The 17,512-nt window shown below is 39.3% G+C and overlaps 1 protein-coding gene across 11 annotated transcripts in view; it reads right to left on the reverse strand.

Annotated features, from left to right (window-relative positions):
• The window catches only part of Lmntd1 (lamin tail domain containing 1), a 319,597-nt gene that overhangs the window by 252,486 nt on the left and 49,599 nt on the right, over window positions 1-17,512 (reverse strand). For 8 of the 11 annotated variants that reach the window (XM_048787329.1, XM_048787330.1, XM_048787334.1 and 5 more), the window contains one exon: window positions 11,602-11,667. The exons of the other annotated variants lie outside the window; for them this stretch is intronic. The gene's annotated coding sequence lies outside the window, so the exon portion shown is untranslated. The remainder of the gene's footprint in view (window positions 1-11,601; window positions 11,668-17,512) is intronic. 11 annotated transcript variants of the gene reach the window in all.

Raw genomic sequence — 17,512 nt, forward strand, 5'->3', positions numbered from 1 at the left:
ATTACCCACCTTTGAACCATGCTACATTGAAGACCATATTTTCAACACTTGAGCTTTTGGGGGACATTCCAAGTCCAAACATAACAAATTATGCTGCTGTAAAGGGAAGAATATTTCCTCTTTAATGTATGTAAGCATATTGAATGAATATTCACAGGTCTGCTTGCAACTCTATTGTTTGATTCTAAATCTGATTATGCATTATTATCACTTGGACCACTTTATACAAATGTACCCAAAGTCAAGCCTAAAGAGAAGATCTGAGAGTACTGATGGACCAATTTTTAATACTGAAATCTCAGACAATTGTTTCATAAGGAATTTCCCTCATCCCCTGGGATAAACCAGTATTTGGGAATCACTTTGTAATCTGTGACCCAATTTTAATGTGTTTTAAGAATAAGTGAGGACTGTGGTTTCTATATTTAGAACTATTTTCCAATGATATTCTAATACTCAACTAGTGTGAGAAACCTAATCAAGATAGGATGTGATAAATTTGAATATGAGTTCTTTATATGCCATGTACACGGAGTTCCTAAACAAAGTAATGATATAATAGTCCCTCTTATCCACAGAGAAAACTTTCCAAGGTGTTCTTTGGATGCCTAAAACCACACATGGTATTGAACCCTGTGTAAATTAAAGAATTTCCTTACATAGTAGATTCCTATGATAAAGCTTAATGTATAAATTAGACACAATAAGAGATTAACTACAATAACTACTATGGTTTGGATGTGAGTTATCCCGCAAAAGCTCATGTATGAGACAATGCAAGAAGATTCAGAGGAGAGATGATTTGGTCATAAATCTTAACCCAATCAGCAAATTAATCCCCTGATTGAGATTAACTGAATGATAACTGAAGTGGTAGGGTGCAGCTGGAGGGGGCAGAGAATTGGGGGAGTGGCCTTGGGGAATATATTTGTATCTGGCAAGTGGAGAGTCTCTCTTTCTGCTTTCTGATCACCAGGTGAGCTGCTTCCCTCTGCCACACTCTTCCTGCATGATGTTTGCCTCACCTCAAGCCCTGATGAAGGGAGCTGGCCTTCCATGGCCTAAAACCTCTGAAACAGTGAGCCCTTCAATAAACTTTTCCTCCTCTACTGTTGTTCTGGTCGGGTCCTTTAGTAACAGCAGCAAAAAACTTGACTAAAACAATAATAACAAAACAGGGCAACTATAATAATATACTATGATAAGAGTTATACAAAACTTATGAATTATTTATTTCTGGCATTTTCCATCTGATATTTTTAGACCATGTTTGACAGTGGGCAACTGAAACCAAGTAAAACAAAACTTCAGATGAGGGCCTACTGTACTCATAAAACACTCCCATATTTATTGCAAGTTCTAGAATACCATAGACATTGTCAGGGCCCTTACTTCCCGGATTTTCCATGTGCGTTGGCCCCTTCCAACCATCCATATTTGCATCTTTGTCCTGAGAACTTTTCCCAGAACTGAGGTTCAATCTGGCCATGTATGTAGCAAAATAAAAGTGCCAGGGAATGAGCAACCTTGAGAAGCAGCCCTCAACCAATGACTCTCAGGGTTTAAAAGTCCCAGCTCTACCCCTCTGGAAGAGAAGTTCTGAGGCAAGTGTTTACACCATTTCCTAGAGTTTTCCTGCAGGAAGATCTAGTCATGTACTGGAGCAGCTGGCTTACTAATGCACCCTTTATTGGCTGCCTCTGTCATTATTGTTTTATTGCCCCTCCTTGTGTCATTTCCTTGCTCCATTACAGGTGTTCACAGCACCACCACCCCCAAATAAATTTTATCTCTGAGTCTGTTTCTAAGAAGATCCAAGTCAAGAGGATAAGACCCATTGAATACAATGGTATCTTTAAGTTCAAATATCCTTTTATAAACTCCCCCCAAATGAAACAACAATGCAGAGATAATGAATAAAACATTCCAACTGAACAAATATGCTTCATAAGTTGTGTTGAAAAATAGACATTTGTTCAATTACATAATTCTGATCCCTGAAGGTTTACATGTTTGCACACACTTGAAGGAAAACCAATTAGGACTGTCAGAAAGGAAGGGCAGATCAGTCATCCTAGGTACAAAGCTAGAGAATGATACAGCTGGACTGAGGGAGGTGTCAGGTGGAAAGCTGAAGACAGATATTGGACTTTTTTGAGTATCTAAGTGTAAGCATGCATACAGAAAAGTCCTGGGGGACTGAAAACCTGTTGCTTCTCCAGCTGACTCAGATCAGAGCCATGTAACTAATAAATCATGGTTCAGTGATGGTTGAAACTGGCTCATAACCGGTTTAGGAGAGCCAGAGAGCCGATTGTTGATTTCAGGTATTTTGCAAGCAAGATTATATCACCTTATAGCTTGAAATAGGTCATGGTGGGAGTATTTACACTAAAACAGAAATAGGAAAAAAGAAACAATAAATCGGGGCTTCCTCCTACCCTATAGAGACAATTGTTAAACACTTACATACACCAATGAAACCTGAAGTTGTCATCACTCGCCCATTAAGTAATTAGTTAACCTCACTGTAACAAGGATGCCAAGAATAGGTCAAGCCTTGTAACCTCCTGGTCACTCTCCTGGTGCCTTGTAAAATTGTATTGAGGTTATAAGACATCAAGGAAGATATTGTGACACCCAATTTAACCCTCAGTCTTATGGAGTTAACATACATACCAGAAAATTAGTGAAGCCAGAATTAGATAGGCAGTCAGTACAGATAGGTAAATCAACTCAGTTCGGATCAAGGAGGCCAATTTTGAGTGAGTCTAGCAAGTTGGAGACTGTCCCCTGTGGGATTGAAACGTTAATTCCTTCAGAGCCCTTCCTCTACCTTTATCAAGAACCTGCCCCTGCTCCAAACTGTTGCTAAGGTAACCTGTCCCAGGAATTGCCCCTCCCTACAGGGAGTTATGATGTGTCCTGGGCTGCACCATCCTGCCCTTCCCCCTTCAGTCCACCTGTTTTGCACCTTTTGGCCAGCCCACCGAGCATTTCTGGGAAGACAGGGGAAGAAGGCAGGAGAACAAAGGAAGCCTAGGACACATAAAAAGGGCAGAATGCCTGCTTCTTGGGATACCAGGACACCAGCTATGGCCCCCTTCTCCCTCCAGGGAGAAGTCTATGTTACCCTTTTTAAATAAACCCTGCTATATATGCTTGCCTCTGCGTGTTTCTCTAATGTTCAGACTTCAACATGTGGGGAAGCAGAACTCGTCACCAATAACTGGTGGTATCATTAGGAGTTATAAAAAGGATCAGTCTTCAAGGTTATGGAACTAAGATAACACAACTGGAGACAGGTTGGGAACAACTCAACCTTCTGAGACTATGTGGCCAGAAGAAATGCCAAGAAACCAGAGTCAAGAAAGACAAGGTCACTGAATTCAATCCCACTGAAATAGGACAATAGTCTATCCTGTTCTAAAAATAATATTAGGGATTCTCCCAGATAATAAGGGACAGGTTATAGGTGGTAAGAATAGTCACTAAAGTAACTTATAGTTATCTTTATTCACATAGCAAAAATCACACTGTGAGGTGGAGACTTAAGATGATATTAAGACCTATGTCACATGAAGAGGCATGATGAAAAAGAGCACAGGCATAACCCAAACCCCACCTGTACGTGTGACAAAAGACCAGGTCTCTGCCTACTCTGGAGATACCATAAAAGCTGCACACCTTCATATTTTGTTTCAGTCAGCCTGGAATTTCTGTCCCCATGTGCCACTTCCCTTATTTATGCTGGAGAAAAAGAATGAAGAGTATTGTTCCCATCTCAGTTGTACTTGGTCTGATTCTGATAGCACCAGGACCCATGGAATCAGTGACAATGATGCACAAGTAGGTGGTCTGTAACTGGGCTTTGTTAAGCTCAGGAGTTTTATACAGTTTTGAGGGACTCAGTTTACAGACCTTCAACTGCCACCTGTGCTCCTTCCACAAATGGAGCTGCCTAAGAATGGCACACCTTTACACACACACTACCAAACTCTCTACTGGGCATTTCTCTGGGGTGAAAAAGTCCCCAAGGTCCTAAAGAAAGGAATACAGGGAATGTCTGGTTTGGGAGAAAACTCCCTTCATGATTAATCAAGGTCTCTTAATGACAAAGGGCCTCTTTTCCATTTTTATCCCTGCATCCGTTAAAGTGAAATTTAATATTATAGTTTCAATCTTAAATGTTCCCTGAAGGCCCATGTGTCAAGAGCTTAGTCTCCAGGTTGGTGCTATTGGGAAGTGCAGAAACCTTTAAGAGATGAAGGTCTTCATATCATATGAGTGTGCTCTCAAAGGCGACTGTGGGACCTGGCCCATTCCCCTTCCTTTTTCATGCCTGGGCCTTGAGGGTGAGGAGCTTCACCATGATACACTGCCTCTCTGTAGGCCCAAAAGCAATGGACCCAACTGATAATGAACCAAAACAGTGAGCCAAAACAAGCCATTCTTCTTTATAAGTTATTGTCTCAAGTATTTTGTTATAGTATTAGAAAGCTGACTAACAGACTTGGCATCAAAAATAAAAACATTTTAGCCCATTTTGTAATTTTCTGAATTCAGAACAATTGAAGAAATACAGATGAGTGACACTGATTCTTTTCATTGTGACTGGAGAGCTGCACAGCACACAGAGGTCAGGTCCCTCTTGCAGGCTTCACCTGCCATCTGACCTCTGAAGAGGAAGACTGCACAGGGACAAGAAAACACTCTTCTAGAATTCCCCAAAGTAAAGAATAAAAAAGAATCCCTTTGAAGAATGTAGTCACTCACTGCAAGCATTCCATCATTATTATCCTTTACAGAGAAGGTGCCTTCCTTCACTGATGGTAGAAAAGGTTTATGAAAAGGGGATCTAGAAAACAAAAGTTTTAAAGCATTGTAATACTCAAATATGTGTATCTAAATATTGGCTTTTGTTATTTCATGTAAGACTGTTGGCCATAAAGAAGCAAAAATCTCTTATTTCTATAAATAGCCTCTAATCCACAACCTAGAGTACATCTCAGGGCTTTGTTTTTCCAAGCATAACCCCAAAGTTAGCTTTTCTTAGATCCTGTGATCTAAGTGTTTCTGTTGTAAGCTTTCCTATGAAGTCATAACAGATAGTAAATGCCTATATTATTAATAGTATCAAAGCAATAAATGTGTTCCTGACATTGGCTAAACCTGGGTATTTACGAGGCACCTGCACGGTCTTTTAAGAGTTCATGTTGGCAGAAGACCCTGGATTGTTCATTCTAAAAGCATCTACTAAAAACAGCTTCTTCGTCTTTATTAGGAATTCCAGAAGTTACAGTCTCCTATAAAATCTAACTCACGTGGGACTAAAATCTGTCTTTCAGAAAGTCCTCTCAGAAAAAAAAAAAAAAAAGTCCTCTCAGAACCAGAGAGGATGCACTTGCAGAACTTCCAGCTGTGTTGGCAGGCGCTGTGCATGTTGATTGGAGTAAGACTCCATTTAAAGGTATTTTGGGCTGGCAACTCAATGATGATAACCGGCCAGGTTGGAAGTGTGGAGGCAGATAAAATTTCCTTGATAGAGAAAAGCAGGTAATCTCAGAGGCAGCCCTTTGTGCAAATGACCATAGACATTGCCTTCCTTTTTGGGGTACCAACTGTAAAGAATGAAAAGAAAGAACTCCTTTCAGTCTTGGTAGAAAAAAATTTCTATTCTTATTCTGTTTTCTAGAAATGAGAAAATTCACCTATTTGTGTGTCTAGGGAAACTCTTAAAATATATTTTCTTTTGCAGATGTGTTAGGTAGTGTTGGTTGACTCACTGCTGCTCACATTCAAGGCATGAAGTCGGATGATCACTTAGGCACAGGAAGAGAAAAGAGGGACTTAGAAAATGGCTCCTATGAAAATACTTTAGCCAAAGGAATCACAGTCGGAGAAGGAAAGTAAAAATGATTCAAAACTCTGATGATGAAAGGCACTGTGCAGACTCCACCCAGAGGAGGACACGTCAAGGACAATGATGAAGGGAGCAGTGTCAGTTTTGCTGATTAGTTCATGACTGGACATAACACGGCCGACTTAGGATGCCCTCTCCATATGGGCACCATCCAGGACGCTGCCCTCTTCCAAGGTTTCAGCAGCCCTCTCCTTGGCAGAAGCAGATAAAGGGCCATACTTCCTCCCTCTTCTTATCTATTTCCTTCCTCATTGTTATTTCTTTTTCCCCTCTCTTCCTGATCAGACTCCCCTTTGCCCATTGTATAGAATTCATCACACCCTGAATCTGCTCAGTTATGTTGGCCCCAGTTGTGTGTGTAAACAGAAAATATCTATTTCTTCTTATAAATAAATGTCTCCAAATATTACTATGGGTACTCTTCCGTCCCCCTGTGAATTAACTCCCTTAAGAACATTTTCAGTGATTTTTAGCTATTCAAACAGTCTGAACATCTTTAAGACACAGCACTATTGTCTTTTAAAACTTTGATGCTCCTGGGTTCAAAGATTTTACCTTTTCTCCCCTTAGCTCAGGGAAGCTCATTGTAGATGAATGTGTGTGGTAGGGCAGCGAGGGGTGTTTTGATCAGCCCTGCAGGCCACCTCCCTCCTCTCTGTCTGATGCCTCCTCCAGTGTTTGGGCAGAGGGAACCAAACAAAACAAAATAAGAAAAGGCGCCAACACCTCCTGTCTGGGTCCAGGCACGGTTGTGGTTCTTTCTGTTGTTGTTAACTGTTTATCTGACCTAGAGACATGGTTTTGTTGTGGTTTATGTGTCAGGAGCACACACTGGTCTTCTGAAGACCATGACAGGAATTATTTTTACAGGGCTGGCCTTTCCACAGAAAGGTTCCCAGATGGGGCAAGGGGCTCTGATAAAACCCACTTTTAGCTCCCACCACTGGCCATCAGTCCACAGCCCCTGTTGCAGGGAATTCTTTTTCCAGAAGGTAGCCTGGCTCCATCCTGGGGTGTCTAGTCTACTCCCACATAAAACCACCTTATGTGGTGGGAGCCCCACTGTGATGTGCTACCTGCTCCCTCATCTCTTTACTGGCTGATCTCTATGTCCCAGCAGCAATGAGCACTCAGTGGGTCCAAGAGATCCTTCACTTCTGACTCTGTTAGGGGTAGAAGAGCTCATGCACCTCTTCCCCTATCCAGCTTCAGCAAATTTTCAGGGCAATTATCTTCAGATCCCCTTTCCTTATCTTGGGAGATGATGGCATAAGGAAGAATAGCACAGAAAGAATAACTTCCACCACAAGAATTGCACTTTTTTTTTGTCTCCCAATTCTCCCTACCCAACTCACAATAACCTAGGGCATTGGCCTAAGAGGAGAGTCGGGGAAGGTGGTTGGTTATAGGCTAGTTCTCAGCACGGGCACCTCTCATTACATCCTGGGGGCAGGTGGCTGGCCCACCCACTGTTGTCAGTTTAAATGTTCTTGGTGCACTTAATCCCTCTTTGGAACAACAGAGTAGGTTGCTATGCATGCACCATCTGGATCAGAGAGGCAGCTCCCTGGCCTTGGGTCCACATGCGCAAGTCTTACCTCCTCCTCTTCCTCACTGGATGGATGCTCAGTTCTTCTGACTGATATTTGACACTCCTCAAGCAGCTCACTTATTCTCACTGGAGGATAATAATACCTGGGACATTTCTTCTTAAAATTGTATATTAAGGACCCAAACCTCTTCTTATCTCAGGTGCTCCAATAACAAAAATATGCAACAAGCCAAGAAAAAAGAGCCAAGGAATAGAATGTCTCCTGATAGCTCAGTTTGTTTCTTCATTTCCCCACAGAAAATAAAAATGGCCCATATCCCAGCTCATCTCATCTACAGCTGCCTCTGTGCACCAATTTATTATCCTACACAGCAGAATATTCTGGGATCATTCTACACCCTTCCCAACCCTGACAAAAGGAGGTAATTGGGCTCCCCATGCTTAGCTCAAAGACCTGTGCTTTCCTTGGGTGATAGATTCTTTTCAAAGTCATCTACTATGTTCAGTTACCCAAATATCCTCAAAGACCTGTGCTTTCCTTGGGTGATAGATTCTTTTCAAAGTCATCTACTATGTTCAGTTACCCAAATATCAATGTCTCAAGGCAGAAAATCTACTGGCACAGTGTCAGCAAATTCGTTCTAAGTTACTACACAATTAAACATGTGGAACTATTATTATTGCAAAAATCAAAATGTGTGTATTAATGCAAGGTCAACTTATGGCAAATGGCTGGTAACAACCAAAGGCCCCGGGCTTTGAGAACCACAGAAAACACAATGCCTGGATAGCAACTCAGAAGATATCTGTAGTAAGAAAAGCAATACTTAGCAATTGGTGAGATGGGAAGAAGACCTGACAATCTTGGACACATAGCCAATCTATAATTTCTAACAATATTACCAAGAAAAGAGTAAGATTGTTCCTTCCTGAAGACACACTCTAGGGGCTTCGTTGAAGACTTCTTCCAGCCCTCCCTCATCCCCTACAATAGCTATAACATTGCTTTTAGTGGTTTTATTACCAAGATTCCATCTGTTTCAAATATTGAAGAAGGGAAAAAAGATCAAGAGACATATTTTTTTGGAAGTAGCTTCAAAACTCTGAAATTATGGAGATATTATAGATGGGCTTCTCAGTAAATACAATTCAGAACTTTTTTAGCTCTTTGATTTTATATGCAAGAAGTTTTTCCATGGCCACAGACATGCAACTGGAAATGAAAGAAACTTTGAAAGATGTCTCTCTTTTCTCTACAGATTCATCATGAACAAGTAAGGGGAAAATAGAGCCATCTAGGAAACCTGCAGCAGGGTTCCACCTTCTTCCCAAATGCCACAAATAAGTCAATGATTCCTCAATTACACTCTCACCGCAAAACATGTTAAAGGTGTGATGTTTTTATTTCTTAATGTACCTGTCTTGAAAATGAATTTAGATGGCTATAAATCATTTCATTAGTGATAATCTCTAAGTTGGTCTCTTAGTAGCATAAAAGAACGAATCCACTTTCTCCTGATTAAGTATATGAAAATTTCCCTGGAGGGCTGCGGTTGTGGCTCAGTGGCAGAGCACTCGCCTAGCACTTGTGAGGCATTGGGTTCAGTCCTTGAGTGCTCACCTCGCAAGTGCGAGACCCTGGGTTCAATCCTCAGCACCACATAAAAATAAATAAATAAAATAAAAGTATTGTGTCCAACTACAACTAAAAAATAATTTTTAAAAATAAAAAAATAAATAGATAAAATAAAGGTATTAAGTCCATCTACATCTAAAAAAATATTTTTACAAATTCCCTGGGAGTCAGTTACCCTATATTCTTACTTAGAAAAATAGAAAACTTAAAGAACTTAAAGAATGACTTCAGGCAGCTCACTCTGCCTTTCTGAATCTTAATGTCATCATTCACATAATGGAGATAATGATGGTGTTGAATTATAACTTTCAAAGGCTGTTCTGATTATTGCTAAGGAAGCATTTATAAACTATAAAATTTTATACGGGTCTTAGTTATCCACAAAACCTTGCCATATAATTCTGCACTTCTCCACAGTGCCTGTTTTATAACTGATGTAGTCTCCTAGAAGTAGAAAGAGCTACAGAGGGTAAAACAGACTTGAAAATGGAGTATGTTCAAATATAAGATTATGTGTATGGATTGACACAAACTTATCAGGATCACTTCTCAGCACTGCTCTTGAGATGTGCTGTATTTGAAAGCAGTTGGCACATTTTAACTCTGTTAACAAGCCTCCAGCTTCAGAGGGTCCTGAAACCCTGGAGCTGTTCCACCATTGCTGAGTGGAAGCAAAAGGAAATGAATCTTAAGAAGCAAGAGCCCTAATAGAAGTGAATCTGTGTGCTCGCAGATTCCATGCCTTCTCCAGAGAAGCAAAAAAATAAGCAGCTCCATGGAGCACTTACAACTGCAAGGCACAATGCTAACGGTTCTCAATATACTTGCCATTTAATTCTCATGATGACCCATCTTCCTTATTTTAGAGATAATAACATATTTATTTTCTAGTTAAAAAAAAAAGCAGCTCATGATTGGTCCTACTTGGTTATACACAGTGGATGGAGGCTGCGCCCTTCTGAGCACATTTACGGGTAATGCCAACCTATTACCCTGATGTCCCTATTTGCACACCTATAACCAGGAAATTTAAAAAATTAAACCATAAAGTAGACTGTTTTTCCTGTTCTATATTGTTTTTCAAAGGTATGATCAGGAGCTACTTCAGAGTCCCAGTTCCACAGGGAGGGTGAGACAACCTTCCAGATTTAGTCTGCTTTGCCTCTTCAAAACACCAAGACTATCCAAATGGCAATTCCCTCATGTAAGAGCATATATCTCCCTAACATTTGTCTAAGTGTATTAGCAACTAATGCTACATTCCTCAGTAACCTTTTGAAAATTTGGCTGATGCTAGAATCAAAGGATTTTTTTTTCCATCTGCAACATGCAGTCTTAACAAGCCGTGATGCATTTTTGTTTATCCCACTAAATGAAAAGAATTGTGAGGAGTGAGTGACAGTTGAGGTAAATCTTACTTGTCTGGAGTGATTTCACTGCACAGAGCATCTGATGAGTGGCACTTCAGCATTCATGGAGCTAAATCCTATACCAGCTGATACGTGATTATCAGCAGTAACATTCCAACCATATTCCATATTCCTGGGTCCAACAAACTAGAATGTATGCACATGGACAAGTGGAACAAAACATAAATCCACGGGATAGTGAAAATTTGTAATAAAAGCTTTGATGGGGTTTATTTATTCCAGAAGTTCCATATGCATGGACAAGACAGATAGCATATTTATCCTTGTGTGACAAACTTCCACAAGCTTTGCAGCTTACGACAACATCCATTTATTTCCCCCCAGTTCTGTAGAACAGAAGTCTGGTGGTCTTGGCTGGGTTTCCACTTAGCATACAAGTGTCAGCTGGTCTCAGCTCTTATCTGGAGGATCTAGGAAAGAATCTGCTGCCAAGTGCACTCAGATTGTTGTAGAATCCAGTTCCTTTAAGTGCAGGACCCAGCTCTCCATTTCCTCACTGGCTGTCAGCCAAAGGCCACTCTCAGTTCCTAGAGACCACCCTCATTTCTCATCATGTGTTCTCCTCTGTCTTTAAGCCAATAGCAGCAAATGAAATCCTTCTCCTGCCTGGAAGCTCTATGCCTTTCTCTTCTGCCACCAACAGGAGAAATCTCTCTGCCTCCAAGGGCTCCTGTAATTAGATTAGACCTACCTGCACACACTTAATTTAAAAGGCTGACTGTGCTCTATAACACAACACATTCACATGTTATAGGGATTCGGGAACATGGAATCTTAGGGACCACTTAGAATTCTGCCTACCACACCTAGCCAGGAGAATTAATACAAATAATGATAACCAATCGATAAATGGGCAAATAAACTGGAAGAAGAAACTCCTCAGAAGAAGAACTACAAATGGTCAACAAACATATGAAAAAAATGTTCAATATTTCTGGCAATTAGAGAAATGCAAATTAAAATTACACTGAGATTTCCTCTCTAGTCAGAATGGCAATTATCATGAATATAAGTAACCATAAATGTTGGCAAGTATACAGGGGAAAAGGCACACTCATACCTTGCTGGTGGGACTGCAAACTGGTACAACCACTCTGGAAAGCAGAATATAGATTCCTCAGAAAATCTGGAATGAAACCATAATTTGACCCAGTTATCTCACAAAAGATTTTAAATCAGCATACTGCAATGACACAGCCACACCCATATTTATAGCAGCTCAATACAAAATAGCTAAACTATGAAACCAACTTAGGTGCCCTTCACCAGGAGAATGGATAAAGAAAATGTGGTTTTATACACACACACACACACACACGAGTATTACTCAGCCACAAACAAGAATGACTTTATGACATTTGCAAGTAAATGGATGGACCTGGAGACTATCATGCTGAGTGAAATAAGCCAGTACCAAAAAACCAAAGGTCAAAAGTTTTAGCTGATATGTGGAAGCTAACCCACAACAGGTTTGGGGGTGGGAAGGAAGAAAGATTGGGGGTAGGAGAAGGGAGATGGGAATGAAGAATATAGTAGAATGAATTGGACATAACTTTCCTATGTTCCTATGTGAATACATAACCAGTGTAACTCCACACCATGTACAATAAAAAAATGGAAGTTATACTCCACATATGTATAATATGTCAAAATACATTCTATGGTCATATACAATTAAAAAGAACACATAAAAACATTTTTAAAAATGTGCACTAGATATAGACAGACACTTCTCAAAGGAAAACATAAAGATGGGCAACAGGTGCATGCAAAAAAATGTTCACCATCACTAATCATCAGGGAAATGCAATTTAAAATCACAATTAGATATCACCTCACCCCAGTAAGAATGGCTAACATCAAAAAGACAAGTGCTTGTTAGGATGTGAAGAAAGGGAACCCTTGCACACTATTTTTGGGAATGTAAAGTAGTTCAGTCATTATGGAAAACAGTACAGAGGTTCCTCAAAAAGTTGAAAATAGAAGTACCAAATGATCCAGCAATCCCACTACTGGTATTCACAGGACTTGAAATTAGTATGCCAAAGAGACATTGGTATGCCAAAGAGACATCGGCACGCCCATGTTCACTGCAGCCGCCCAGAAATGGAAACAACCTAAGCATTTGTGTGAATGAATGGATAAAGAAAATGCAGTACATGCACATAATGGATACATTCGGCTATGAAAAGGATGAAATCCTGTCATTTGTGACAACATAATGGAACTGGAGATCATTATGCGATGTGAAATAAGCCAGGCACAGAAAGACAAGTACCACGTGATCTCACGAATGTGGCACCATAGAAGTTCAAAGTAGCATGGTAGTGACCAGAGACCAGAGAGAGCAGGGGGTTAGAAGGGTAGGGAAGGTTGACCAGCAGGTTCTAAGTCACAGTAAGATAGGAACAAGAAGGTCTGGTTTGCTATTATTGCACAGTAGGGTGACTAAAAATAACAATAATGCACATTTCAAAAAGCTAGAAGAAAGGGTTATGAACATTTTCACTGTAGAGAAGTGATAAATGTTCCAGGAGATTTTGTTTAATCTGATTTAGCCATTATTCAATGCATCCATGTATTAAAACATGAAATGGTACCCCATTAGTATATACATTTTATGATTTTGTTCTCTTCCCCCCAATCTTCCTGCCTTCCCACCCCCAAGCCTGTTGTGAGTCAGCATCCATATATCAGAGAGTATATTTGGCTTTTGTTTGGGGGGGATTGGGTAATTTCACTTAGCATGATAGTCTCCAGGTCCATCCATTTTACTGGCAAATGCCATAATTTCATTCTTCTTTATGGCTGGGTAATATTCCATAGTTTATATGTATCACATTTTCTTTACCCATTCATCTGTTGAAGGGCACCTACCTGGTCCCATAGTTTAGATAGTGTGAATTGAGCTGCTATAAACATTGATGTGGTAGCATCGCTGTAGTATACTGATTTTAAGTCCTTTGGGTATAAACCAAGGACTAGGATAGCTGGGTCAAATGGTGGTTCCATTCCAAGTTTTCTGAGGAATCTCCAAACTGTTTTTCATAGTAATAGCACCAAATTGCAGTACCACCAACATGTATGAGTGTACCTTTTACCCCACATCCTTGCCAACATTTATTGTACTTGTATTCTTGGTAATTGCCATTCTGAATGGAGTGAGATGAAATCTCAGTGTAGTTTTAATTTGCATTTCTCTAATTGCGAGTGATGTTGGACATTTTTTCATCTATTTGTTGACCATTTGTATTTCTTCCATGCAATGTCTGTTTATTGATTGGGTTATTTGTATTTTGGGTGTTAAGTTTTTTGAGTTCTTTTTTTTTATTGGTTGTTCAAAACATTATAAAGCTCTTGACATATCATATTTCATACATTAGATTCAAGTTGGTTATGAACTCCCAATTTTACCCCAAATACAGATTGCATATCCTGGAGATTAATGATGTATCTGAGGTGCAGATGGTAAAGATTTTCTCCCATTTCTCTTTCTTCACATTCTTGATTGTTTCCTTTGCAAAAAGCTTTTTAGTTTGATATCATCCCATTTATTGATTCTTGATTTTACTTCTTGCCTATTGCACTTTTTTTGGTACCAGGGATTGAACTCAGGGGCACTCAACCAATGAGCCACATTCTCAGCCCTATTGTGTATTTTATTTAGAGACAGGGTCTCCATAAGTTGCTAAGCACCTCACCTTTGCTGAAGTTGCCTTTGAAGCCAGGATCCTCCTGTCTCAGCCTCCCAATCCACTGGGATTAGAGGCAGACACCACTGTTCCCAGCTATTGCACATTTTTAAATCAGATTTTTTTCCCTCAAGTTTTTGAAGTTCCTTATACATTCTGGATATCAAGCCCTAATCAGTTTGCAAATATTTCTTCTCAGCTGGAGGCTATCTCTTCACTTTATGATTATTTTATAAAACTATTGTATTAAAGTTTACTTCTCCTTTTGGGTCTATAAATTCTTACTTTATGTATTTGGGAGCTCTGATATCATGTGCATATATATTTAAAATTCTATTTCTTCTTGCTAAATTGACCCCTATATCATTATATAGTGATTCCCTTATCTTTTTTACTTTTTCATTTAAAATTTATTTATCTGAAATAAATATAGTTACTCCTGCGTTCTTTTAGATTCCATTTGCATGGAATATCTTATTCCAGCCCTTTACATGTCTCTAACTGATGCCTTTACTATGTGTGTCTATATGTGTCCTTATAGGTGAAATGAGTTTCTTGTAGGCAATATAGTTGGGTCTTGTTTTTTTGTTTGTTTGTTTGTTTTGTTTTGTTTTAAGCCATTCAGTTACTCTACATCTTTTAAATGAAGAACTTAATCCATTTACATTAAAAGTAATAATCAATAGGTAAGATCTTACTGCTGCCATTATGAAACCTGTTCTCTAGTTTTGTTGTAAGTTCTTCCTTCTTTCCTTCCTTCCTTCCTTCCTTCCTTTCTCCCTCTATTACAGTCATCTTTTTTGGCTTAGTGATTTGCTCTGGTAGTGTGTTTTGAATTCCCTGCTTATTTATTGTGGTTTATTTATTATAGGTTTTTGCTTTATGTGTACTACAAGGCTTACAAAAACATCTTTTGATTACCACAAGCTATTTTGAAATGATAGCAACTTAACATAATCATAATGGTAGTTACAGAAACAAACAAAAGAACAAGAGAAATCCACTATTAAGAAAACTCTGGCCAGGCACAGTGGCAGCACACACCTGTAATTCCAGAAGTTTGGTCAACTGAGGCAGGAGAATTGCAAGTTCAAAGCCAGACTCAGCAACCTAGCGAGTTCCGAAAGCTACTCAGTGAGAGCCTGTCTCAAAATATAAAAAGGTCTAGGGATGTGGCTCAGTGGTTAAGCACCACTGAGCTCAATCCCTCGAATCAAAAAGAAGAAAGGAAAAGAAAACTCTGCACTTGCACTCACTCCATTCTGCCACATTTTGAATTTTAGACATTTCATTTTACATCTTTCTATATTATTGATCTCTTAAAATATTAGTATACTTATTATTTTAATTCTTTTAGTGTTCATACTGAAGATGTGAATGGTTCATGCACAATGCTTACAATATTAAAGCATTCTGAAATTGTTTGTATACTTACTCTCACCAGTGAGTTTGAGTTCTATACTTTTCATATTTTCTTCTTACTTATTAATGTCACTTTTTTTCAGTTTGAAAACTTCCTCTAGCTGGTCATAGTGGTGCATACCTGTAACCAGAGCAACTTGGGAGGTTGAAGCATAAGGATCACAAGTTCAAGATCAGCCTCAGCAACTTAGTGAGGCCCTAAACAACTTAATGAGACCTGTCTCAAAATAAAATATTAAAAAGGTATGAAACTGTTTAATCCCCAGTACCAAAAAAGAAGAAAGAAGGAAAAAAAAAAAAAACTTCCCTTAGAATTTCTTGTGCAACAGATCTGGTGGAGATATGTTCTATCAGTTTTTGTTTATCTGGGAATGTCTTTATCTCTGCTTCATGCTTCATTTCCGAATGATACTTTTGCTGGGTAAAATATTCACAACTGACAGTTTCATTCACTCTACTAGTAGAAGTCTCAATCCACTTTTTCCTGGCTTATAAGATTTCTACTCAGAAGTCTACTATGAGTCAAATCAGGACATGCCTGTTTGTTATTTCTTTTCTCTTGCAAACTTGAGAATCTCCTCCTTATCTTTCATCTTTTAAAGCTTGATTATGAGATATATTGGGGAAGAAAGTTTAGTTAAATTTGACTGGTGACCTTTGACCTTCCTGCACCTGGTTGTTTGTATCTGAGAAGTTTTCTGTTGTTATTTCCTTGAATAAACATTCTACCCCTTTGGCATTCTCAACTATTTGTTCTTTTAACAATGTTCTCAAATTCCCATAAGTTTCTTCACTCTTCTTCATTCTTTTTTCTCTGACTATAAAATTTCAAATAGCCTGTTTTCAAACTCATTGATTGTTTTTTCTGTTTGATCTACCTTGTTGTTGATACCTTCTATCAGATTTTCAATTTCATTAAGTGTTTTTTCAGCTTAATACTTTGATTTTTTAACTGCTTCAATCTCTTCATTAAATTTCTCCATTAAATTATTGAAATGTTTTGCTGTTTTAAGTTATTGAGTTTCCTGAAACAGCTATTTTAAATTATCTGCAAGTACTTCCATTCTGATTACTATTTAGTCAGCTTCTGGTACCTCTTTTGACTATTCGCTAAGGTGATGACGTCCTGAAAGCTCTTGGTGCTTGTTGGCATGCAACATCATCTGAGCATTGAAGGATTAGGTAATCATTCTAGTTTTCCTAATCTGGCATTTTTGGTGTCTGTCTTTATAGAAACTCTAAGCAGGCTGCTTATTTTCCTAGCACCTATTTCAGTAATGAATAATACCCACCTCCAGAATTTGCTGTGAGTCTGCCACTGGTGTGCTGTCACTATTTCAGTGCTAGAGGGCAATTCAAGCCCAAGTTTGCCCAAATACACTGCTGGCATGGTGTTCATAAAGAAGCAGGAGACCACCTACTAAGAGTGGATTGTCCCCACAAGACTCTTCCTAGGTTCTGGATAGGCCTAGCTATATCATCCATAGTTACAAGCCTGTTTTCACACACTGAGATATTTTTCCAATCTCTGGGCCCAATGATTATAGATGAACCACTCTCAGGCTCCTATGTCATACTTATGTCACCAAGGGCTCCAAACTATGTCATATCCTGAGCCCACAGCCCACCAAGACCAGCACAACACTGGGACAGGACCAAGGTCCAGGCAGTTATGAGTTGCCTATTGCCAAGCTGAACTTGAAACACAAGACTGCTAACAATTGGTTACAGGTAATTCTAGCTGGAATATAAAACTCCAATAGACTGAGGTGAAGTGGATATATCTTCCCCTGACACTGATGCTATTCCAAATGCTTCATCCACAAGCAGGCCTAGAGATGGAAACCATTAGGATCT

The sequence above is a fragment of the Marmota marmota genome, unplaced genomic scaffold, assembly GCF_001458135.2.
Source record: "Marmota marmota marmota unplaced genomic scaffold, marMar, whole genome shotgun sequence".
NCBI lineage: Eukaryota > Metazoa > Chordata > Mammalia > Rodentia > Sciuridae > Marmota > Marmota marmota.